Below are 25,142 nucleotides of genomic sequence, written 5' to 3' on the forward strand. Positions count from 1 at the left end.
ACTAAAATATAATCAATAGTGCTTCCATGTCCCTGTCCTGTGTAGGTCGGGACTGGAGGAGAAGTGTTTGCTTGTTCCGGGCAGAATAAATTAAAAACACATAAAAGACTCTCTAGATAAGCCCCACACGTCGTGTGTTCAAAATGAGTTGTCCCCTGGGGTCCGTGTTCATCTTCAATACCTTGCATACAATTGGATGGACAGACATGAGTGTTAAAATCACCAAGGATTAATAATTGGTAAGGAGCGTCATTTATGGCCTCATAATCATTCAGAAAAATAGTTAGAGATTTCAAGTGCTCCAGGTCATCTACGCTAGTATAAGAATTATAAAAATTCACCACTAATAAACCAGGTAAATTGTCGCCTATAAGTTGAACCGCTAAAATATTAGGGGTATACCTCACTATCAGCTTGGGCCTATAAAGAAGTTCAAGGCTAATCAATATCAAAAGTCCCCGCTCGATCTCCCCATAGAAGATTGCACAGCATTTTTCCCAAAAGAGCAATACCCGTCCAGATGGTATGAATCATGTGAATCCCAGGTTTCCTGGAGTGCAATAATGTGGTGCCTTCGGAGTAATGACTCCCAATTTGTATCCCCTCTTTTTGAGCGCAAACCGGCTATATTCCATGACAGAATTTTTACTTCAGATCCAGTTTCGAGCCGGCCCACTTCGTTACCCTCAATTTCTATTGGTGGGACAGAAACGGGAAATGTGTTATGGATGTGTCACCGGTGCGTAGTCAGGCAATAATAAATAGAGTTCCTGTACAGGCTTTGTACTCTCTGTTGGGGGGGACTCTACATGTGCATTACCTACTTGTAGTCAACACTGGTCATCTAGATTGGACAGGGCCTCAAATCTATTCAACACTGCAATGTGCGGGACAATCTCCCCATGTGATCTTGATGAGGGCCGATAAAAATACCCCAATGGTAAGGCAACAATGGAGGTAACGGGGGAAAAGTGGTATTGTACTTCAAGTATCAATTGTGCCACTCTAGGGCTTCGAAAATTTACAATGACACAATCCCCCCCTGTCTTTTTCTGGGATCTTCCAAGCCATGCAACTCTGCGCACCATCAGAATGTTATTAGCTAATGAAAGCCTGAACCCTTTATGTTTGGCCAGCCAATCCAGTTTTATTTTTTAACTGCATCCATAATTCCTGTTGGTCCGATCTTAAAGGAGGGACATTTGCCAAAACTACAACATGGGGACTTGCAGCTATAACATCTTGCGAATGTTTTAGCAGTACATTTGCTGCTAGAATATATGTTGGGATTTGGCTTCCCTCAAGCCCCAATGATGGATCGTTCAATAGCCCAGCAAGATTATTCAGTATTTGTGAATCAATAACACTTGTAAAAAGGGGTTGTGTCTGCCTCCCATGCCCCTGCTGAGAAATGCCAGCTGGCCTGCTCTACCCCACCAGTTCAGTCATCCCTACTTGGGTCGAAGGAGTTGATGCATAATTTGTACCATTTATGCAATCTACAACAGTATGGGTTAAATGTTTCGCCAGAGTCTTGCCTGATTTTGACCTCCCTGGTTGAGTGATTAAAAGATTACCTCCCCCGATGACTTTCACCGCATTTGTATCTTTCTTCCCTTCTGCAGATTTTGCCAAAAGGGCACATTTCTCCTCAATTTCCCCTAATTTGGTCCAGAGAGGTGCAAGAATTGTTAGCATTAGCGTTTCCATTCGTTCCCAGTATGCCTGATTGGCCCCTACACCTGGATGGTCCAACATATTTTCAGGATGGGACGTTCCAGTTTTAAGTAGCTGTGGTAGTTTATCTTTCTGGTGCTTGTCTCGCCCTTTATCTTTATTTTGGGCTCGCACTGCTAAACTGCCCCTTGCTCGTTTTGCTAAAGGTTCCCCCACACCACCTACAGCCCCAATACTTTCTCTAGACGGTCTCTTTGGCCTAGTGACCCAATTGTCTTGGGATTCCCCTTTATCAGTATGGGAGGGGTTCGCAGTATGGGGTGTGAGTAGAACCGAGGGGGCGTCAAGAATACGTGGGGTAGTGGGGACCATCATAGGTCCGTGTGCAGTATCATGTACAGACATATCCAACTAAATATGCTCCGGGACCAATTCCAGACGCTCATGAGATATACTCTGGTGCATCTCAGCCATGCCCCCCTGTCTATATTCAGGTGGATCTATATTTGGGTGGCTAACAGAAATTGAGGCTACCATGGGTGACTTAGGTTCGCTTATTGCTCCCATGGACGATCTTTTTCGTGCTACATAGGTTCCCAATGAAAGCCTTTTTTCCGTGAGCTGTATCTCATGCTGAAGTACCGATTCAGCCCTAATAAAAAAGGTATCCAATGTACCTACCACCCCACCCCCAACTCTCTGGCCCACCTGCTTCAGTTTTGTAGCCATAAGCCCTCTCCTATGTGATATTCACCACCCCGCCACAAAATTGGGATGCTTATCCTCTGAAACTTTGCCCACAGTTAGTTCAAAGTCACAAACAAGAGTCCCGCTTACTTATAGTCCGGGTGCAGGTGCAGATGTTAGAGGTGTGGCCCAGCCCAGCCTCCTCCTGGCTACGACGGGCGCGGACTGGCCCGCCCTTGGCCCAGTCTTCGCCCGGGCACGCCCGCGCGTCCCGCGCCGCGGGAGCCCGAGCGTCCTTATGTGCGCCTCCTGGCGCAATAGGATATCGTCACTGGCTTGCGCAAAGCGAAGGACACTGGGAGTTGTAGTTTGCCTCCTCCTCCGGCGTCTACTTGCACTGAGATTAGCCCCCGGTGACTCTCTGCGATGGCGGCGCTCCTGAAAAGACCCCGAGGTAGGTTTAAGCTGAGTGACTCTTGGCGGTGTCGGCAAAAGTGGCAAAGCGAGCCCCCGTGCCGCGGGAGCCCGAGCGTCCTTATGTGCGCCTCCTGGTGCAATGGGATGTCGTCACTGGCTTGCGCAAAGCAGAGGACGCTGGGAGGTGTAGTTTGCCTCCTCCTCCGACATCTACTTGCGCTGAGATTAGCCCCCGGTGACTCTCGGCGATAGCGGCGCTCCTAAAAAGACCCCCGAGGTAGGTTTAAGCTGACTCTTGGCGGTGTCGGCAAAAGTGGCAAAGCGAGCACACCTAGGGTCCTTTTACACTATTCTCTCTCTCAAGCACTCCTAATAATAACTTTTGAAATCTTTGATTGTTTTGAATAAATCTCGGTTCGGCTGAAACGTTGTTTCTTACTAAATATACTGCCTGTGCTATCATTGCATTTTCCAAGCGTTTTTAATTAACATTGGTTTATTTTGTCTGCACTGAAATGTCTGTGGCATTCATAATTTTCTTCAGAATGAGTTCTATTCAAACTTAACTAAAGGCTGGTGGTGCTCAATATACATTCATATTTTCAAATGTATGCATGCATGCAGTTCGGGTGTGCATAGAAATCCGCTGCAAATATATTCACCTCACCGTTTAGATTAGATACTCGGCTGAAGGCTTCATCTTGGAAGAAGCTAGCTGCAGATAAAAACATGTTTACCATTTGAGACTAAAGTGGGGGTGAGATGCACACCTTTATTTTGTACTCAATCCTGTAGTCCAGAAAGTACTCCATTCAAACTTTAGCAGCGTGCATTAAACCTGCTTCGTCTTGTTTGCAACATTTACAAAATACGAAGGAACCAATTACGGTTCCACCAAGCTGCACAGCCAAGACTGCTTAAATCCAATAAATCCAATTCATGTATTTTTTCTTTTGAGTTTATCATATTATTTAATCTTTACTTTTCAGCTTCATACTTGTCTGCTCATTCAATCCATTTTATCCCAGCAATGCTTAACATCCACATTCACAAAAGCACAGCAGCAAAAAGTGGGTTCCACATGCCATGATTTATTGTCACAACCCAATGCATTTCTGGAAAAAAGGTTCCCTTTGTCATGGGCATCATGGCATGTTGATCTTGCTTGCAACTGGGACTTTGAAAAAAAATATGGCTGGAATGAAATGCGGCGAGTTGTGTCAACTCAGACCAGTACTTTTCGAAACACAATGTTAAGATATACGAGAGATCAACATGCCATGATGCCCCTGACCACAACTAACATATGTGTGCAGTATATAAAAAGCAAAGACATTGTTGGCACCGATATTCAACCCAAGATTGTGATCTTCAGCTTTGAATTTTAGCAGGAATTTCATAAAATGCAAATACATTCTCAAACTGCTATGTTCCATATTTAGCCATGTAAGTTAAAGTGGAGGTCTTCTGGAATGAGTTGGTAAACAGTGAAGTCTGATAACCACTGTTCCCGCACTCTATCAATTGATCTCCTAGTCAAGAGAATTGGTCAGTGATAAGTATATCCACTTAAAGCTCATAGTAAGAGATCTGAGAGAAAAATCCACCATATGGGGAACTGTTTTTATTCAGCCTTGCGTTTGTTAAGAAAAAAATGCATCATTTGGAGATAGCTCTAAAACTGCAAAAATGATAAAATGCCTTACAAATGAGAGATAGATATTGGTCACCTTCAGACCTCAAATATCCCCCAAATTCAGTCCAAACTCTGAAATAAATACTTATAAATTTGAGTATTAAGTCAGAGATCACCATTAGGCCTTCAGTTTCTCTTGCATCATTGCAAACATTCCCAAAAGAGATTAATAATTGTGTTAACTTCAGAGCTCCAAACAACAAACAAAATGATCAACATTTAAGGGAAAATATGTCATCGAACAGTCAAAAATGTTCAGAAAAAAATAGTCGGAGAGAATGATATATCCCTGTGCTAAACAGCTGTCTCGAAGACACATTAGTAAGTCACAGAAACCCTTAAGAGAAGTACAAATTCAGTAAAAAAAATGTCCATTTACCTTCCAGGAAACCCAGAGTTCATTATACTCTGAATCGGTCCTCAGTGTTGATGAACTCTGACAAAATCAGACCAACACCATCTCAGTGAGGACCGGCATGCTATGAGGACCAGTCCATGTAGTATGTTTAGGTACCTTTGAACTAGTGTTCACTCAAATTAAAAAAGCCTCTTTTCATGTGTCGACTAATGATGTTGTGATGTTTTGCTTTGAGTGCTCAAAACAAGTGTTGGAACAGGTCAGGTAGAGGAAGTAGGTATTGTCTTACAGGAAGTACGGTATCTGCTGCCGGTATGCAACCTTTACAACGCAACTTTTACCACGCAGTGCTGTTACAACGCATGTATTACAACGAAAACCATTACAACGCATTACACTGGGGGGCGCTCTAGGATAAGGAATAGTTTTAATTTACTATCCAACACCTTCTCTAGTGTCCACGGGGACTGGAGTTGGAATAGTAAATTAAACTATTCACTATCCAGCACCCCCAAGTGTAATGCGTTGTAAAGGTTTGCGTTGTAATACTTGCGTTGTAACAGCATGCGTGGTAAAACCATGCGTTGTAACGTCATACATCCTCTGCTGCCTTTGGTGGTATAAAATAATATCCTATCCTTTCGGAGAATTAAAAGTTCACAAATTCAATTTTGGAATTACAATTATTTTCAAGAGTTCATCAAAGATAAATCTTGGAAAATAAAACCTACAGTGCCCCAAAAATTTGCACATTCATCAAATGTCAAAGCACATGGCTGATGTTAGGCCACGACTGTGCTTGCATATAGTTAACCTGTTCTCACACTTTAAGGCAATCCTGCTATTAGTATTTCGCTTTTTTAAGGAAAGTGAAACATAAGAACAAACATTTACACATCCATTTTCACCAGAAAACAGTTTTTCAGTTATGTGACGGAAAAAGGTACATGTCAAACTAGTGAGTGTGGAGAAAAAACGTCACTTCTTCTACTTGGGAGGGAAACCAGGAAACCTTGTAATCGTTCTCAAGTTCAGTACGTGGGTTCTGTGCAGGGGAAGATGGCTAGAAAAATTATTTATCACTCCCTGTTGTGTCTTGGGGTTGGTTTAGATTCAGATGGACTATCATTATGTCCGGGGTGGAGACAACTCCTTCTGCCATTTGTCAGTCTGCCCTGTTTATGGTGAGTGAATATAGCCTTATAGCCCAATGTAGAGGGCTATACCGGCTATTAAAGGCCCTCTCCAGCGTTAAAGGAGAGGGACTTTAATAGCAGGTATAGCCCAGCTACGAAGGGCTATAAGGCTATTAGAACATTCTACCACTAGAGGGCAGAATGTTCTAACAAAAAAAAAACAAAGCCTAATGGGAGCATGAGGGGATTGGAATCTCCTCAGGCTCCCTGAAGAGCTGTGAACAAAGAAACATTGGAATGTTGGAGCTTCAGGCTTATACCAGCCATTATAAGCCCAGAGCACTCCATTGTTTTCACTGGAGCTCCCAACATTCCAATGTTCTAATAAATGTTACGTTTATATATTTGCTTATCACCATCCAAAACGTGGTGGTGAGTGAAGGTAAAAACATGTAAATTACCCCCCACGCAATGGTTTAAAATTACAATGGAGAGAGGGGGAATTGGTTTTTTTTATTGGCAAAAAGAAAATTCCACTTCCAGGTTTCCTTTTTTGAAATAAAAAAAGAAATTAAAAGTGTGCCGTATGGCTCGGTCATGTTTGGCATACTTTTAATATGACAGTGGATCCTGCTGAGGTAGGAGATGTCTGTACTCTGGGAAAGAGTACATCTGCAAATGTTGATTGTGGTACCGCCCTCAAGTGGACAGAGTAAAATACTTTGTTGCCCTGATGGAGTAACCTCACTCTAAATTTCCTCACCTCTCGATTATTGTACGTTTTAAGACCACTTGTACTAAATTCCTGCAACCTCATTTTCAATATTTTGACGAACCCTGCACCAGCCACACTGGCATATCGTGGTTCCTATTCTGACAGCCACATCTGGAGTATTGTGTCCAAGTATGATACATTATTTTGATATTGCCATAGGATGATCAGAAGTGCAATACCATGAGGAAGTGTGATGTCCCGATTTTCGTTAAAAAACTATATATATTTCACAAACACATCACCACAGACGCGCCACCACAATCCTTATAGATTCTCTTTACAGCCTCTATCCCTTTCTCCTCCTCCACAACATTTGCACAGCTCATTTAACCCTGTTTACTTTTCAGAGCAGAAAGGATAACATACTTAATGGTGCCCCACTAAGTGAAAACAAGTTAAAAAACAAGCTTAGGAACACCTTTTTAATTATCATTATTATTATTGAAAGTCAAAGTTTAACTTTCTTCAGCTGACTTCGGACTGCTGGCATGAAACGAAAAATGCATTGCCCCTCAAAAAAGAATTAAGTCGCAGGTAAGATTCAAACACAAATGTTCTTCTTCCAAATGGCATAGCTTTAGCGTTGCATGTGTGCTGTTCTGAGATATGCAGCATAAACTGCTCAATGAATATAGCCCTCTACATCACATGTGTTTACAATGCATGTGATTACAACGTGGTTGTTACAACGACCGCGTTGTTACATTGCAGTACCACTATAACGCAAGTCTTTACATCGACTTGCTCTAGGGGGCACGCTGGTTTTAGGAATAGTATAATTTACTATTCCAAATCCAGTGTGCGCAACAGTGGGGAAGGTGCTGGAATAGGAAATTATACTACTCCTTAGGTTAGCAAGTCCCCTACAGCAAGTCGATGTAACGACTTGCGTTGTAATGGTACTGCGGTGTAACAACGCGGTTGTTGTAATGACTGCGTTGAAATTGCATGCGTTGTAACGCATGTGATGTGATGGCTGTTTCCCCTGTTGAATTCACTTGTACTTGCTGTATGCAATTTAAAGAATATGTGACTGACTCGTAAATGTCTGCTATGTGAGGACACAGCTTTCTTTGGAATGCATGACATGACTTCATGCCATATTTGAACTGTGCTATGTCAAAACGCCACATATACGAACATGGTGATACTTCACATATCTGTATGCACAAGGAAAATAAGGGGGACAAGTACAATAGAAGTGGCGGAGTAGGCGTTAGCCTTCACGGCTCAACACCTCACTCTGAAACTTCTGAGACTTAAGACTGCACCATATTTACAACGATATGGTGCACCCTTGCGTTTCCCCCTGCAATGGCGCTACACTTAGCAGAGTAGCGCCAAAGCAGGCACCCTTTCACCATAGTGCAAGGGAGTCTGCGTGCAAGGGAGGATTTTTTATGTGTATTAAGGTGTCCCTTCCTGCACATAAACAATACTGAAATGCCATTTTGTCACTTTCATGTGTGCTGCTTAAAGTGGCATTTTTTTAAAGATTGTTTATGTACAGGGAGGAGGCCCCTGTACATAAACAATCCATGGCTTTTTGCTTTTCCCATGTGTGCTGCACAAGGCAGCACACATGGAAAAAGCAAAAACGAGGAGAAATAATGCATTTCTCTTCATTTCACCAAATTAAGACCAGGTTTTTACCTGGTCTTAATTTGGGCTCTGCCTCCTATGTACGCTGACCTTGTACATAGGGGGCAGCGTCAAAATCAATGGGTGTTGCAGGGGAACGCCCACCGCAACACCCTCTGCCTACCCCTTTCACGTTAACCATCGGGTGAAAAGAGGACTTATTTACAAGGCAGAGTTAAGCCACGTTAAGTAACTACTGCCTTGTAAATAAGGCTACGCCCCTATCACCACCACAACGTCAATAAAAGTGACGTTGTGGTGGCTTTAGAGGCTTGTACAATGCCCCTTAAGGGCATATCCTTTACATCGCTGAAAGACCCTAAATTAATCAGATCCACAGGCAAAAGTATGGGCATGAATATAACGTGTCTATGAAGTTAAATCTGAGAAGGACAAATAGGAAAGTTTAAAAATGCTGAGAATGCATAAACAAGCAACCTATGTTCAATTTAGATTTAACTTGTCTTCATGAGACTCTGAAGTGCATTCTAAAGCATCAGCTTCTCACGAAAAATCCATTATACTTGATCCCAAAACGAAAATTGTGAAAACAATTAAGAAAGTCAATAAGGCTCTGAGCCAACAATCTTAAGAATTGACATTAAAATGGGATCTGAGAAAATGGCAACCTACACAAATGCTTTAGCTGAATATGAAATAGGCATCAAGGCCAATTTAGATCCTAGAATGACATATGATTATTGACCATAATTCCATTAAGCACATCACGGATAAAAATTAAAGCGTAGAGGAACCCATATTATCACTACAAATGCTCTTTATTAAGTGCATATTAAAGTAATAAGCACAATAATGCAATATAAGTATATAAAAAATGTAAATGTTGAATAATGTAGAAACAGTGCTACAGGGTAAAACACCAGACACTAAGCCAGTAGTTTACAAACTTTCAGTGCTGTGCTCAGCCTGCCCGTGTTAAAAAACATGAATCCTGGGAAACCGCCTTTACCATGCAGTCGGAGCCCTGCAAGCCTTTACCATGCAGGCTTAACCGCAGGGTTAACCACGCAGGTTACATTACCTCGCAAGTCTTTACCACGCAGGATTTTGCAACAAATGTGCCTATACCACACATACCAATACAACAAATTTTGTTGTAAAGGCATGATTGGTAAAGGCATGTTTGTTGTTAAAGTTTTGAAGGTAACGGTATATGCAAGTATTAAAGGCTTTAAATTTCAATCATTTTAAGTGTTTTTGATTTCTAAAGATAGATAGATAGATAGATAGATAGATAGATAGATAGATCGATAGATAGATAGATAGATAGATAGATAGATAGATAGATAGATAGATAGATAGATAGATAGATAGATAGATAGATAGATAGATAGATAGATAGATAGATAGATAGATAGATAGATAGATAGATAGATAGATAGATAGATAGATAGATGATGGAGGGTTTGGGATTTTGGTTGGCAAGTGAAATTTTAGGGTTTAGGTTTTTTCGGTGGGAAGAATATTTTTATGGTTAAGGTTGGTATAGGTTTTTGGGTCCTAGGGAGTTTTTAGGGTTTAGGGTGGGAATGGGGTTTGGGGTAGCTAGGGTAAGTTTAGGGTTTATGGTAGATATGTTTTTTGGATGGCACAGGTATTTTAGTGTTTAGGGTGGGAATGGGGTTTTAGGTGCTAAGGGATTCTTAGGGTTTAGGGTGGATATGTGTTTTTGGGTGGCACGGGTAAAATTAGGGTTAATGGTGGGTATGGGGTTTTGGGTGGTAAGGGTATTTCTAGGGTTTAGGGTGGGTATGTGTTTTTGTGTGAAAAGGGTTTTTAGAGCTTATGGTGGGTAGAGGTTTTTGGGTGGCAAGGTTATATTTTGGGTTTAGGGTGGGAATACAATTTTTAGGGTCTAGGGTAGGTATGGGTTTTTTTGGTGGCAAGGTTATTTTTAGGGTTTAGGGTGGGTAAGAGGTAAATGTGTTTTTAAGTTGTAGGAGTTTATAGGGTTAGGGTGGGTTTGGATAGTAAGTGAATTTTTAGGGTTTAGGGTGGGTTTGGGATTTTGGGTGGCATAGGTAATTTTAGGGTTTAGGTTTTTGGGTGGGAAGAGTACTTTAGGGTTAGTGCTGGCGTGTGATATTTTTTGCTAAGGGTTTTTTAGGGTTTAGAGTGGGTATGGGTTTTTCGGGTAGCAAGGGTAATTTTAGGGTTTAGGTTTTTTGGTGGGAAGAGTATTTTAGGGTTTGTGCTGGTATGGGCTTTTGGTTGCTAATTGTTTTTTAGGGTGTAGGGTGGGTATGAGTTTTAGGGTGCCGAGTTTCAGAGTTTATGGTATGTAGGGGTTTTTGAGTGGCAAGGTTATTTTGGGGTTTTAGGGTGGTTATGGTATTTTGGGTGGCAATGGTAATTTTAGGGTTTAGGTTTTGGGGTGGGAAGAGTATTTTAGGGTTTGTGCTGGTATGGGCTTTTGGTTGCTAAGAGGTTTTTAGGGTTTAGGGTGGGTATGGGATTTGGGGTAGCAAGGGTAATTTTAGGGTTTATGGCAGAAATGTTTTTTTGGATGGCATGGGTAACTTTAGGGTTTAGGGTGCTTGATTCCAGTCCAGGGAAGACATGGCTTGGCAGCTCAGGCTGGACTGTTCCCATGAGGCACAGGGTCAAGGCTGATTTGCATATGGCCATGTCCGAACTGGGGTGGCTTGGTGAGCAAAATAACGATGGATTAAACCCAGATCTGTGACTGGGGGTGAGTGTTTTGCCATTGTGCAACATTTCGTCCATCATCTTGTGTGTTTTGGGGTTTGGTGGATGGTGTCCTCATTGAGTCTATCATTTGAGTGTCCTTTTCTCCAAGTGATTCAATAACCTCCACCAGGAGGAATACTGTCTGTATATTGACAGTGGTGTAAATTAAAATATTCTTCTATCCAGTAACGAGAATTTTATTGTAAAGTAGTCTGGATAGGGATAAGGTTAACCCCTTCACTGCGGCGGTTATTCCGCCGCAGTGCTAAGGGGGCGGGGCGGCCGCGCGGCCGCCGCATGCTGGTGATGGAACCGCTCCGTCACCAGCCGCGGTTGGGCTGTGCTTGTGACGGAGCGGTTCCGTCATGGCCCGCCCCGCTCAATAGAATGCTCAGTGCAGGCGCGGAATTCACGCCGTGCATGAGCAGCGAGCGGGCCATGACGGAACCGCTCCGTCATCAGCACAGCGCACCCGCAGCTGATGACGGAGCGGTTCCGTCATCAGCGTGCAAGGGGTTAAAAACTGGTTGGCGTTTTTGTGGATAGGCTACTGGTCCACAACACATAATGTCACTTCAACATGTTTTGTCCAGCAGTTGCCCATGCTGGTCTTTTGGCCTTTGTCAGGACCATTTTTTGTGGAAGACCTAGACTTTAGTTTACCTCAGTAGCAATGGGGTTGAGTCGGTTACCTCACCAGTCTTTATCACAGAGCACACTTTGCTCAAGATGAGTTGCTGTTATGGGTGAAATCTTTGGCCCATAATTGGGAGGTAACCTAGAAAAACAGTAAGGCACTAGAATATTAAATATATATGAGTCCCAAGACAGCCAATGTGACACTAGTAGACATCTGTCTAGACAATCTCTAGTGAGAGAACTGATTAATATACATCATGATGAAGAAATAAACCATTAAACCTTAATAAACTCGAAGTTAGTGTGAACCCACACTACAAGGAAATGTAAGACTATTTGCTAAAAAATTAGGGAGGCACTATTTAGAACATTGTGCATCTTGGCTGGTAGAAGACATGGAGAACTGTGAGGTATACATAGCAAGAGTACAAATAAAATTACCTTCAAAAGGAGTGGAAGTCACTCCATGCAATTAGAGAGTAGAAGGAACAGAGTGTTTTGCTCTAATAAATAAACAAGGGTAATTGGGGAATACATTTACAATCCTGACAAGCAAGGTAAAGATTTTCATAAATAAAGATGTCCCACGTCTCGCTCTCATCCCAAATGTTGCCAGTAGGCAGCAGTGAGCATGATTAAATATTGTGCCACATTACTTCAATAGAGGAGTGATCTTTAACAGGTGAAGGTTATGTTTCTCTACCGCGTGGACCACTTCATCCACTTTAGGTCCTCTGTGTGGCAGCCTGATTGAGTATGGGCAAGTTCTTGATGGCGTGGGGTGCTTGTGGATAATGGTATTATTTGTACCCTGTGGTCACTCTCTCCTTGTGGTGTGATTTGATAACTCTTAATCGAGGGCAGTATTTTTCTACATTGATACTTTTATTAGAGTTGAGACCCCAGACAGGCATATAGTCCCTCCAGATAGATAATATGATTGTATTGTATTGTAATTGCATTTATATAGCGCTTACTACCCTTGCGGAGAAGTCAAAGCGCTTTTCAGGCGTGTAGCACGTTACTCCTGGACCCATAAAGGATTAGTGGTGAATTAGTATAGTGAAATATGAAAGTAATTTGAGTGGTAGATATGTTAGTCAGTTATTTTGGAATGAGAAGGATAGTGGAGGAATAGAAGCAAAAACAATTTTGCATTTATATGGCACTTGCTACCACTGATAAGGTGTTGAAGTGCTTTTTCGGCATTCTCATGCTACTCCGGAACACATAAAGGATTAGTGGTGAATTAGTATGGTGAAATACAAAAGTAATTTGAGTGATGGGTATGCTAGTCAGTTATTTGGTTTGAGAAGGAAGGGGGAAGGGTCTAGACATTGTTTTTTTTTTTGAGGTAGTTTATAGCCATAGAAGGGAGTTTGGGATGAGTAAAAGTGAGGTGGAGGGGAGTTAGTACAGGGAAATATAAAATTAATTTGAGTGTTGGACATTATATTCAGTTATAATGCATTGAAACATGAATCTTTATCTGTCATTCAAGATATCCAAATTGAGGGTGACATTCAGTGCCCATTAATGTAATATTCTGAGAAAATTTTACAGTGTCATATGACATCCTTTTGGTGGAGGACGACTTGCCCCCGCAATTTGTAAAGACATTCCTACAAGGAGAGGTAGCATTACTTCCTGCTTTTTTATTGCTTGTTCCTGATCAAATGTAGCAAATGTATGCAGCTGAATAGGGCCTTGCACTGGCCCCTGCATTGCAACCATGGCAGCTGGGATAAGGATTCATCTTATGATATTATACCTAAAAGGTGCAGCACACAAATGCAACCACAATACCCTACGAAACAGGCCTGTTAGAGACATACTCATCCAGTTGAAGTAACAGGGGGTAATTAAAACCTGCGTCTCTCAAATGAATAATCCCCTTTTTCCTGTTTTGACACTAGATCATTCATATCAATAGTGTTAGACTATCGACATTTAAACAGTCGTACATGTACTTTATAAATACAGAACACACACAGGGTGGCACTTATTAATAGTACAGTCAATAAAAAATACGCAGACAACCTAGGATATTTCCAATGTGTTTTTCAGTCACAATCTTCCGCTTGAAAGCAGTGATTGGGCAGACTTCTCCATGCTTGGATTTCAAATTAGATATGTAAGACTACCTATATGCTATAAGAATATGTGTGGGCTATATGTGGCATACATAGTGTCAATTCTGTAACATATTGACCCAGATGTATTGTCCTATGTAGATGATAGCTACCTGAAGGAAAATGACAAACCCACATTTGGCCAGAATAGATCACTAAGCATATAGTGGTCTGAGAGATGTGTGGGATAGCTTTGCTTTGAAATCCCTCAATGTGCACATTCTCTCTATTCTGAAACATGTTTTGTCATAGGCATGAGCCTGCAAGACCTGAGTAACTTTGGAGATCTGTGCTGCCATATTCAATAATCTGTAAGAGGTTTTTAACTCAAGGGACAATTAGTGATTCAAAGGTCTATGCTTGTGTCATCTGTAAACCTCAAGTGTCTTTGCTCTGAAATGACTGAGCCTGTACAATTTTGGTAGCCTGAGTAATAGAATTATTGAACTTGACATAGACAAGAGGTTGTTGCGTGATTCCTGAGCCTGTCAGATATGTCAAACCGAAAGGATAGCATTGTTTTTGAAGGCCAGATCAATGGCGTCTCATCATCCTGCTCCCACACACTGTGCCTGCTCCGCAAGATATTCAAGTGGATCCCCACTGAGTTCAGAAAGATAGTCACCCACGCATTCATCATTAGCAGAATTGATTACAGCAATGCACTCTACACCAGCATCACCCAGAAACTCCTCAAGAAACTGCAGAACATTCAGAATGCCTCCGCCAGATTCATCCTCAATATCCTCGCTACAGCCACATCACCAGCCACCTAAGAGACCTCCACTGGCTTTCAGTCAGCAAAATAATTATATTAAAACTCCTCACACATGCCTACAAATCACTACATGTTGCAGGATTTGCTCAGCTTAACCACCAACTCTAATTCCAGGTGCCCACCAGAGACCTCCGCTCCCCCGAACTGGTGCTGGCTTCTGCAGCACACATAGAAAGAGGAAAAAGCCTCCGGGATTGTTTTTGTGCAGGCAAGTGCCCCTTCCTGCACAAAAACAAACCTGCATGCAAGACAGGCACACTTGCACTATGATGAAAGGGCGCCTGCATTGGGGCTCAGCTGCAGAAATAACGCAAGCACTAGAGGAAATGACTGGAATGCATCATATACCATTGAAACAGCACATTCCTGCCTTTTCACTTTGAGGCAGGGCATCGCTGCCATGCACGAAATCCCTATCAATATGCCCCTCAGTTCTTAAATCCCACTGCAAAATCTTTGTAACATTGTGTTCCATAGTATTTGTTTTTATTTCGAGTACTTTCTCTACTCTCATACCACTCACCTCCTTCTCGTACAGTGCACGTTATGCATAGTTTCTGAAAACAACAGCACTGTATTATTTTAACGTATGATAGTGCAAATAATCATTCAGCTAAAAGTGTGTTTTACTTCTCTTACAGTGTATACAAATGCCTAAAGTTATATTTTGATGCTATGTAGCTCCTATTTTAAGTTTACAAATTGCAACTGCTGTTATCCACTTGATTAACGTTTTAGCTATACATCCAAGTTGTATTAAATTCTACAGCAAAATTAATTATTTTTATACAAAGCAATAGATAAAAATGATTTAAATTATTTAAATAAAGAGTTTGATTATGAACACATAGAGACTGAAAGGTTTACGCAGAGGTAATCATTAAATACATATAAATTGTGGCTCTATAATACTGATAGTGGTTATTGGCAACTTTCAAGTGAAAAAGAGTAATAGGTTGTGAGGTAGCTGTTTTTTTGAAGACTATATATTTACTATGTACTTAAGGTAACATGGGGTAGCAGTTTTGAGCGCTTGCCTCATTTGATTCACCCAATGTTAGTATATCATTTTAAGCACTGTTTGCGTCCTTATGAAATATTTGAATGTTCTTCTACCTGTTGCATAATCTGCGCCATGCTCTTGCACATGGTCAAAGTGTCATGTTAAGGTTGCCATGGTGACTCATGATTGAGGAATGCAGCTGCGTTTCATTTGACTATGCATCACATGACAGACAAGATGAATGCAGGAGTAGGGGAAGGAACCCATTGAGATCATTTTAAATGGCTCTTAGTTGGGTGGGAGATAAATTCAGTAGTTTTGGCACAGTACTGGGAGTTTCGGCCAAATTCACCAACCTCTGTATGGCAGAGATTGTACTCATGTGCAGCTTGGCAGCAGTAAGTTGGCAAGCACAAGTGAGATTTGACATCTCCTAGCATGATTTTCATGCGCTAGCAGTCATAGGAGTCATGACCATTCGTGATGAAAAAGCTGAGCTCAAGTAGAAAATCTACTTGAGCGTCAGCAAAACGAATCCAAGAAGCAGCACCTTGTTGTGTGCTGCATAATGCCATTCTCGACAATTTTTCAGCCCAGCCAGGCTTCCGGACAAAAAATATGCAAAATCAGCAGCCACTCGAACAGAGACTTGCAAGAAACACAGTTGATGGACAGAATGTAGAACAATGTCATACATTCACCCCAGTACAAAGATCTGGGCCTACATCCATCGTTTTTTTGCACTCCACACCACCCTGGTTTAGACACTGGCTTTATGCAAATCAGCTCTGACCCTGTGCCTCATGGGAACAGTCCAGTCCGAACTACCAAGCCATGTCTTTCCCAGACCGGAATCAAGCATCCAAGGACCGGTTTCTGGCTATCAGCCTTCATCAGCCTGGATAGCTTGACTCCAGTGGTATGGAGAGCCTGGGACTCACGTCTGAGCATACCCAGCACACTCGGGGTGAAAATTGCAAGAAACACAGTTGATGGACAGAATGTAGAACAATGTCATACATTCACCCCAGTACAAAGATCTGGGCCTACATCCATCGTTTTTTTGCACTCCACACCACCCTGGTTTAGACACTGGCTATATGCAAATCAGCTCTGACCCTGTGCCTCATGGGAACAGTCCAGTCCGAACTACCAAGCCATGTCTTTCCCAGACCGGAATCAAGCATCCAAGGACCGGTTTCTGGCTATCAGCCTTCATCAGCCTGGATAGCTTGACTCCAGTGGTGTGGAGAGCCTGGGACTCACGTCTGAGCATACCCAGCACACTCGGGGTGAAAATTGCAAGAAACACAGTTGATGGACAGAATGTAGAACAATGTCATACATTCACCCCAGTACAAAGATCTGGGCCTACATCCATCGTTTTTTTGCACTCCACACCACCCTGGTTTAGACACTGGCTATATGCAAATCAGCTCTGACCCTGTGCCTCATGGGAACAGTCCAGTCCGAACTACCAAGCCATGTCTTTCCCAGACCGGAATCAAGCATCCAAGGACCGGTTTCTGGCTATCAGCCTTCATCAGCCTGGATAGCTTGACTCCAGTGGTGTGGAGAGCCTGGGACTCACGTCTGAGCATACCCAGCACACTCGGGGTGAAAATTGCAAGAAACACAGTTGATGGACAGAATGTAGAACAATGTCATACATTCACCCCAGTACAAAGATCTGGGCCTACATCCATCGTTTTTTGCACTCCACACCACCCTGGTTTAGACACTGGCTATATGCAAATCAGCTCTGACCCTGTGCCTCATGGGAACAGTCCAGTCCGAACTACCAAGCCATGTCTTTCCCAGACCGGAATCAAGCATCCAAGGACCGGTTTCTGGCTATCAGCCTTCATCAGCCTGGATAGCTTGACTCCAGTGGTGTGGAGAGCCTGGGACTCACGTCTGAGCATACCCAGCACACTCGGGGTGAAAATTGCAAGAAACACAGTTGATGGACAGAATGTAGAACAATGTCATACATTCACCCCAGTACAAAGATCTGGGCCTACATCCATCGGTTTTTTTGCACTCCACACCACCCTGGTTTAGACACTGGCTATATGCAAATCAGCTCTGACCCTGTGCCTCATGGGAACAGTACAGTCCGAACTACCAAGCCATGTCTTTCCCAGACCGGAATCAAGCATCCAAGGACCGGTTTCTGGCTATCAGCCTTCATCAGCCTGGATAGCTTGACTCCAGTGGTGTGGAGAGCCTGGGACTCACGTCTGAGCATACCCAGCACACTCGGGGTGAAAATTGCAAGAAACACAGTTGATGGACAGAATGTAGAACAATGTCATACATTCACCCCAGTACAAAGATCTGGGCCTACATCCATGGTTTTTTTGCACTCCACACCACCCTGGTTTAGACACTGGCTATATGCAAATCAGATCTGACCCTGTGCCTCATGGGAACAGTCCAGTCCGATCTACCAAGCCATGTCTTTCCCAGACCGGAATCAAGCATCCAAGGACCGGTTTCTGGCTATCAGCCTTCATCAGCCTGGATAGCTTGACTCCAGTGGTGTGGAGAGCCTGGGACTCACGTCTGAGCATACCCAGCACACTCGGGGTGAAAATTGCAAGAAACACAGTTGATGGACAGAATGTAGAACAATGTCATACATTCACCCCAGTACAAAGATCTGGGCCTACATCCATCGTTTTTTTGCACTCCACACCACCCTGGTTTAGACACTGGCTATATGCAAATCAGCTCTGACCCTGTGCCTTATGGGAACAGTCCAGTCCGAACTACCAAGCCATGTCTTTCCCAGACCGGAATCAAGCATCCAAGGACCGGTTTCTGGCTATCAGCCTTCATCAGCCTGGATAGCTTGACTCCAGTGGTGTGGAGAGCCTGGGACTCACGTCTGAGCATACCCAGTACACTCGGGGTGAAAATTGCAAGAAACACAGTTGATGGACAGAATGTAGAACAATGTCATACATTCACCCCAGTACAAAGATCTGGGCCTACATCCATCGTTTTTTTGCACTCCACACCACCCTGGTTTAGTCACTGGCTATATGCAAATCAGCTCTGACCCTGTGCCTCATGGGAACAGTCCAGTCCGAACTACCAAGCCATGTCATTCCCAGACCGGAATCAAGCATCCAAGGACCGGTTTCTGGCTATCAGCCTTCATCAGCCTGGATAGCTTGACTCCAGTGGTGTGGAGAGCCTGGGACTCACGTCTGAGCATACCCAGCACACTCGGGGTGAAAATTGCAAGAAACACAGTTGATGGACAGAATATAGAACAATGTCATACATTCACCCCAGTACAAAGATCTGGGCCTACATCCATCGTTTTTTTTGCACTCCACACCACCCTGGTTTAGACACTGGCTATATGCAAATCAGCTCTGACCCTGTGCCTCATGGGAACAGTACAGTCCGAACTACCAAGCCATGTCTTTCCCAGACCGGAATCAAGCATCCAAGGACCGGTTTCTGGCTATCAGCCTTCATCAGCCTGGATAGCTTGACTCCAGTGGTGTGGAGAGCCTGGGACTCACGTCTGAGCATACCCAGCACACTCGGGGTGAAAATTGCAAGAAACACAGTTGATGGACAGAATGTAGAACAATGTCATACATTCACCCCAGTACAAAGATCTGGGCCTACATCCATGTTTTTTTGCACTCCACACCACCCTGGTTTAGACACTGGCTATATGCAAATCAGATCTGACCCTGTGCGTCATGGGAACAGTCCAGTCCAATCTACCAAGCCATGTCTTTCCCAGACCGGAATCAAGCATCCAAGGACCGGTTTCTGGCTATCAGCCTTCATCAGCCTGGATAGCTTGACTCCAGTGGTGTGGAGAGCCTGGGACTCACGTCTGAGCATACCCAGCACACTCGGGGTGAAAATTGCAAGAAACACAGTTGATGGACAGAATGTAGAACAATGTCATACATTCACCCCAGTACAAAGATCTGGGCCTACATCCATCGTTTTTTTGCACTCCACACCACCCTGGTTTAGACACTGGCTATATGCAAATCAGCTCTGACCCTGTGCCTTATGGGAACAGTCCAGTCCGAACTACCAAGCCATGTCTTTCCCAGACCGGAATCAAGCATCCAAGGACCGGCTTCTGGCTATCAGCCTTCATCAGCCTGGATAGCTTGACTCCAGTGGTGTGGAGAGCCTGGGACTCACGTCTGAGCATACCCAGTACACTCGGGGTGAAAATTGCAAGAAACACAGTTGATGGACAGAATGTAGAACAATGTCATACTTTCACCCCAGTACAAAGATCTGGGCCTACATCCATCGTTTTTTTGCACTCCACACCACCCTGGTTTAGTCACTGGCTATATGCAAATCAGCTCTGACCCTGTGCCTCATGGGAACAGTCCAGTCCGAACTACCAAGCCATGTCATTCCCAGACCGGAATCAAGCATCCAAGGACCGGTTTCTGGCTATCAGCCTTCATCAGCCTGGATAGCTTGACTCCAGTGGTGTGGAGAGCCTGGGACTCACGTCTGAGCATACCCAGCACACTCGGGGTGAAAATTGCAAGAAACACAGTTGATGGACAGAATGTAGAACAATGTCATACATTCACCCCAGTACAAAGATCTGGGCCTACATCCATCGTTTTTTTGCACTCCACACCACCCTGGTTTAGACACTGGCTATATGTAAATCAGCTCTGACCCTGTGCCTCATGGGAACAGTCCAGTCCAAACTACCAAGCCATGTCTTTCCCAGACCGGAATCAAGCATCCAAGGACCGGTTTCTGGCTATCAGCCTTCATCAGCCTGGATAGCTTGACTCCAGTGGTGTGGAGAGCCTGGGACTCACGTCTGAGCATACCCAGCACACTCGGGGTGAAAATTGCAAGAAACACAGTTGATGGACAGAATGTAGAACAATGTCATACATTGACCCCAGTACAAAGATCTGGGCCTACATCCATCGTTTTTTTGCACTCCACACCACCCTGGTTTAGACACTGGCTATATGCAAATCAGCTCTGACCCTGTGCCTCATGGGAACAGTCCAGTCCGAACTACCAAGCCATGTCTTTCCCAGACCGGAATCAAGCATCCAAGGACCGTTTTCTGGCTATCAGCCTTCATCAGCCTGGATAGCTTGACTCCAGTGGTGTGGAGAGCCTGGGACTCACGTCTGAGCATACCCAGCACACTTGGGCTGAAAATTGCAAGAAACACAGTTGATGGACAGAATGTAGAACAATGTCATACATTCACCCCAGTACAAAGATCTGGGCCTACATCCATCGTTTTTTTGCACTCCACACCACCCTGGTTTAGACACTGGCTATATGCAAATCAGCTCTGACCCTGTGCCTCATGGGAACAGTCCAGTCCGAACTACCAAGCCATGTCTTTCCCAGACCGGAATCAAGCATCCAAGGACCGGTTTCTGACTATCAGCCTTCATCAGCCTGGATAGCTTGACTCCAGTGGTGTGGAGAGCCTGGGACTCACGTCTGAGCATACCCAGCACACTCGGGGTGAAAATTGCAAGAAACACAGTTTATGGACAGAATGTAGAACAATGTCATACATTCACCCCAGTACAAAGATCTGGGCCTACATCCATCGTTTTTTTGCACTCCACACCACCCTGGTTTAGGCACTGGCTATATGCAAATCAGCTCTGACCCTGTGCCTCATGGGAACAGTCCAGTGTCTAACCCAGGGTGGTGTGGAGTGCAAAAAAACGATGGATTTAGGCCCAGATCCTTGTACTGGGGTGAATGTATGACATTGTTCTACATTCTGTCCATCAACTGTGTTTTTTGCAATTTTCACCCCGAGCGGGCTGGGTATGCTCAGACGTGAGTCCCAGGCTCTCCACACCACTGGAGTCAAGCTATCCAGGCTGAATGAAGGCTGATAGCCAGAAACCGGTCCTTGGATGCTTGATTCCGGTCTGGGAAAGACATGGCTTGGTAGTTCGGACTGGACTGTTCCCATGAGGCACAGGGTCAGAGTTGATTTGCATATAGCCAGTGTCTAACCCAGGGTGGTGTGGAGTGCCAAAAAACGATGGATTTAGGCCCAGATCCTTGTACTGGGGTGAATGTATGACATTGTTCTACATTCTGTCCATCAACTGTGTTTTTTGCAATTTTCACCCCGAGTGGGCTGGGTATGCTCAGACGTGAGTCCGAGGCTCTCCACACCACTGGAGTCAAGCTATCCAGGCTGAATGAAGGCTGATAGCCAGAAACCGGTCCTTGGATGCTTGATTCCGGTCTGGGAAAGACATGGCTTGGTAGTTCGGACAGGACTGTTCCCATGAGGCACAGGGTCAGAGCTGATTTGCATATAGCCAGTGTCTAACCCAGGGTGGCGTGGAGTGCAAAAAAACGATGGATTTAGGCCCAGATCCTTGTACTGGGGTGACTGTATGACATTGTTCTACATTCTGTCCATCAACTGTGTTTTTTGCAATTTTCACCCCGAGTGGGCTGGGTATGCTCAGACGTGAGTCCCAGGCTCTCCACACCACTGGAGTCAAGCTATCCAGGCTGAATGAAGGCTGATAGCCAGAAACCGGTCCTTGGATGCTTGATTCCGGTCTGGGAAAGACATGGCTTGGTAGTTCGGACTGGACTGTTCCCATGAGGCACAGGGTCGGAGCTGATTTGCATATAGCCAGTGTCTAACCCAGGGTGGTGTGGAGTGCAAAAAAACGATGGATTTAGGCCCAGATCCTTGTACTGGGGTGAATGTATGACATTGTTCTACATTCTGTCCATCAACTGTGTTTTTTGCAATTTTCACCCCGAGTGGGCGGGGTATGCTCAGACTTGAGTCCCAGGCTCTCCACACCACTGGAGTCAAGCTATCCAGGCTGAATGAAGGCTGATAGCCAGAAACCGGTCCTTGGATGCTTGATTCCGGTCTGGGAAAGACATGGCTTGGTAGTTCGGACTGGACTGTTCCCATGAGGCACAGGGTCAGAGCTGATTTGCAAATAGCCAGTGTCTAACCCAGGGTGGTGTGGAGTGCAAAAAAACGATGGATTTAGGCCCAGATCCTTGTACTGGGGTGAATGTATGACATTGTTCTACATTCTGTCCATCAACTGTGTTTTTTGCAATTTTCACCCCGAGTGGGCTGGGTATGCTCAGACGTGAGTCCCAGGCTCTCCACACCACTGGAGTCAAGCTATCCAGGCTGAATGAAGGCTGATAGCCAGAAACCGGTCCTTGGATGCTTGATTCCAGTCTGGGAAAGACATGGCTTGGTAGTTCGGACTGGACTGTTCCCATGAGGCACAGGGTCAGAGCTGATTTGCATATAGCCAGTGTCTAACCCAGGGTGGTGTGGAGTGCAAAAAAACGATGGATTTAGGCCCAGATCCTTGTACTGGGTTGAATGTATGACATTGTTCTACATTCTGTCCATCAACTGTGTTTTTTGCAATTTTCACCCGAGTGGGCTGGGTATGCTCAGACGTGAGTCCCAGGCTCTCCACACCACTGGAGTCAAGCTATCCAGGCTGAATGAAGGCTGATAGCCAGAAACCGGTTTTTTCACCTTTATTTTAGAGCATCGCGGCATTCCAAGCTTTATCTGTTTACTGAAATACACGGACAATGGTTTTCCATCAAGGAGCACCACTTTGGCAAATGCTGTGTCTGGGTTTCGTTTATCCACAGTTGACCCAAACAAACATAGTTGTTTCACGAAAACCTACAAAGACACTGATTTCTTGGGCAGTTACATTAGGACTCTCCTACGAGAAACCTCACTGAGTGCCAGGATTCATGCACCGTCTCCCCTGACTGTCAGTTCTTCACATATGCGCGTAAGATGTGCTTCCATAAATTCGCTACGAAGCTGCCATCTCCACCAGTGATTAATATCCTTGACAATGTTGTGTCTGGTTTCAACACAAGGGACTGTGATGACAGCACTTGTGATTCCACATGTCCTGAATATCTCATTCCCAATTTTGATTTTGCTGGCAATGACTTTGACCAGGTTCTGGCTCCTGATGCTGAGAACTGCCAGCTCATCTGCAGCAACCATCCCCACTGCCAGTACTTCACATTTCTCACAGAAGACTGGGCTGTTGACAACAGAAAGTTCTTTTGCTATCTGAAGCACTTTAACCCAAGGACTCCTTCATTGGTTTTTATTCAAAACGTCATTTCAGGCTTCTCGTTAAGAGGCTTTGGGATTAAAAAAAGATGCAGTGACCACATTTTTAAAGGATTGAACTTTTTAGGAAATGACCGTAGGGTGGTCAAGGCCGACTCGGACCAACAATGTAAACAGTTGTGCAAAGAAGATCCTTTATGCCAGTTTTTCACTTTTGTGGATGGCGACTTCTCTAACGTAGCCCAACGGAAGGACTGTCACATGAAGAGCGTGATTGCGCTCCCGAAACATCCTCTGATAGTATACGTAAAAGACGCGGTGGCTGGATTTTCGAGAATACCATAGGAGGATTCCATTACAGGTTGATGAACCCCATCCCTGAGAGCTCCTGCTGGGGTCAGAAGGAAAGGCTGATGATGATTGTTCCAGCCAATAACGTGATCACAATCCACATCTGATATTCAGAGGTGTTCTGGGTGCCGATTGGTGGATCCTTTCTTTCTGTAAAAATCAATACTTTTTACATAAAAAAAAATAAACCCAGTAAAAAGCAAATCTTTGAATTTAAAAAAGTAGAATTTTACCCAGGTCCGCCCAGCTCCTTTTTTTTATCTGCAAATGTTGAAACCAGAATGTATCCCATTTTTAGCAGGTTTTCTGAAATCCTCATTGAAATCTACAAATTGTATGGAGAAATAACAAAGCCCTAATACCAGTTGGCACCCCATTAATTATCATCTATGAAGTTGCATGCCCGGTAACCGGTCGTCAACTTTTCCGCTCTCTTTTTTATCATTGATTTTGATGTGTATATAAATATATATATATATATTTCTCTATTTTTATTGGATTGATTATTACTGTTTTACTGTCACGAAATGTATGTTTTAAAAAAATGTACATGGATTTGCGCAAATTTTATGGTTTTATTCAAAAACCGAATAAAGTATTTTTTTGATTGATTGAGCAGTGCAACGTGCCGTTTTCCACCCATTCGCAGAACTCCATGGAATCTCACTGTGTTGTAGCGGAATTAAGGGAAAGATAGAAAATAGCCATCTGTATCAATACTTATGCAACAGACTATTATAAGACTCTTACTTTGGTCAGTAAAAAATGGAGGTATCATGGTGGCGGGCATTCGTACAAAATAGATGGTGGGGCCCTTAGTGGCTTTGGTGCCTCTTAAAAGTTGGAATAAAGAATGCATGTTGCCTCATTATTTTTCTTTATTGGAAACAACAGAAATGTGAGTTTGTATTTGTTTATGGGAGTATGTGTGTTAATATGACTACTGACAACTCTAAGAAGGCAGCGGTAGAAGGACGTAACTTAGTAGCACATGCACAGAACTGTGGTCTAGTAGTTT

At 43.8% G+C, this 25,142-nt stretch overlaps 1 pseudogene; it reads left to right on the forward strand.

Moving 5' to 3' along the window:
- LOC144752516 (coagulation factor XI-like) overlaps positions 1–24,550 on the forward strand; it is a 168,756-nt pseudogene extending 144,206 nt beyond the window's left edge.
- Positions 24,551–25,142: the final 592 nt, after the last annotated feature.

This window comes from Lissotriton helveticus, chromosome 5_1 (assembly GCF_964261635.1).
Source record: "Lissotriton helveticus chromosome 5_1, aLisHel1.1, whole genome shotgun sequence".
Taxonomy (NCBI): Eukaryota; Metazoa; Chordata; class Amphibia; order Caudata; family Salamandridae; genus Lissotriton; species Lissotriton helveticus.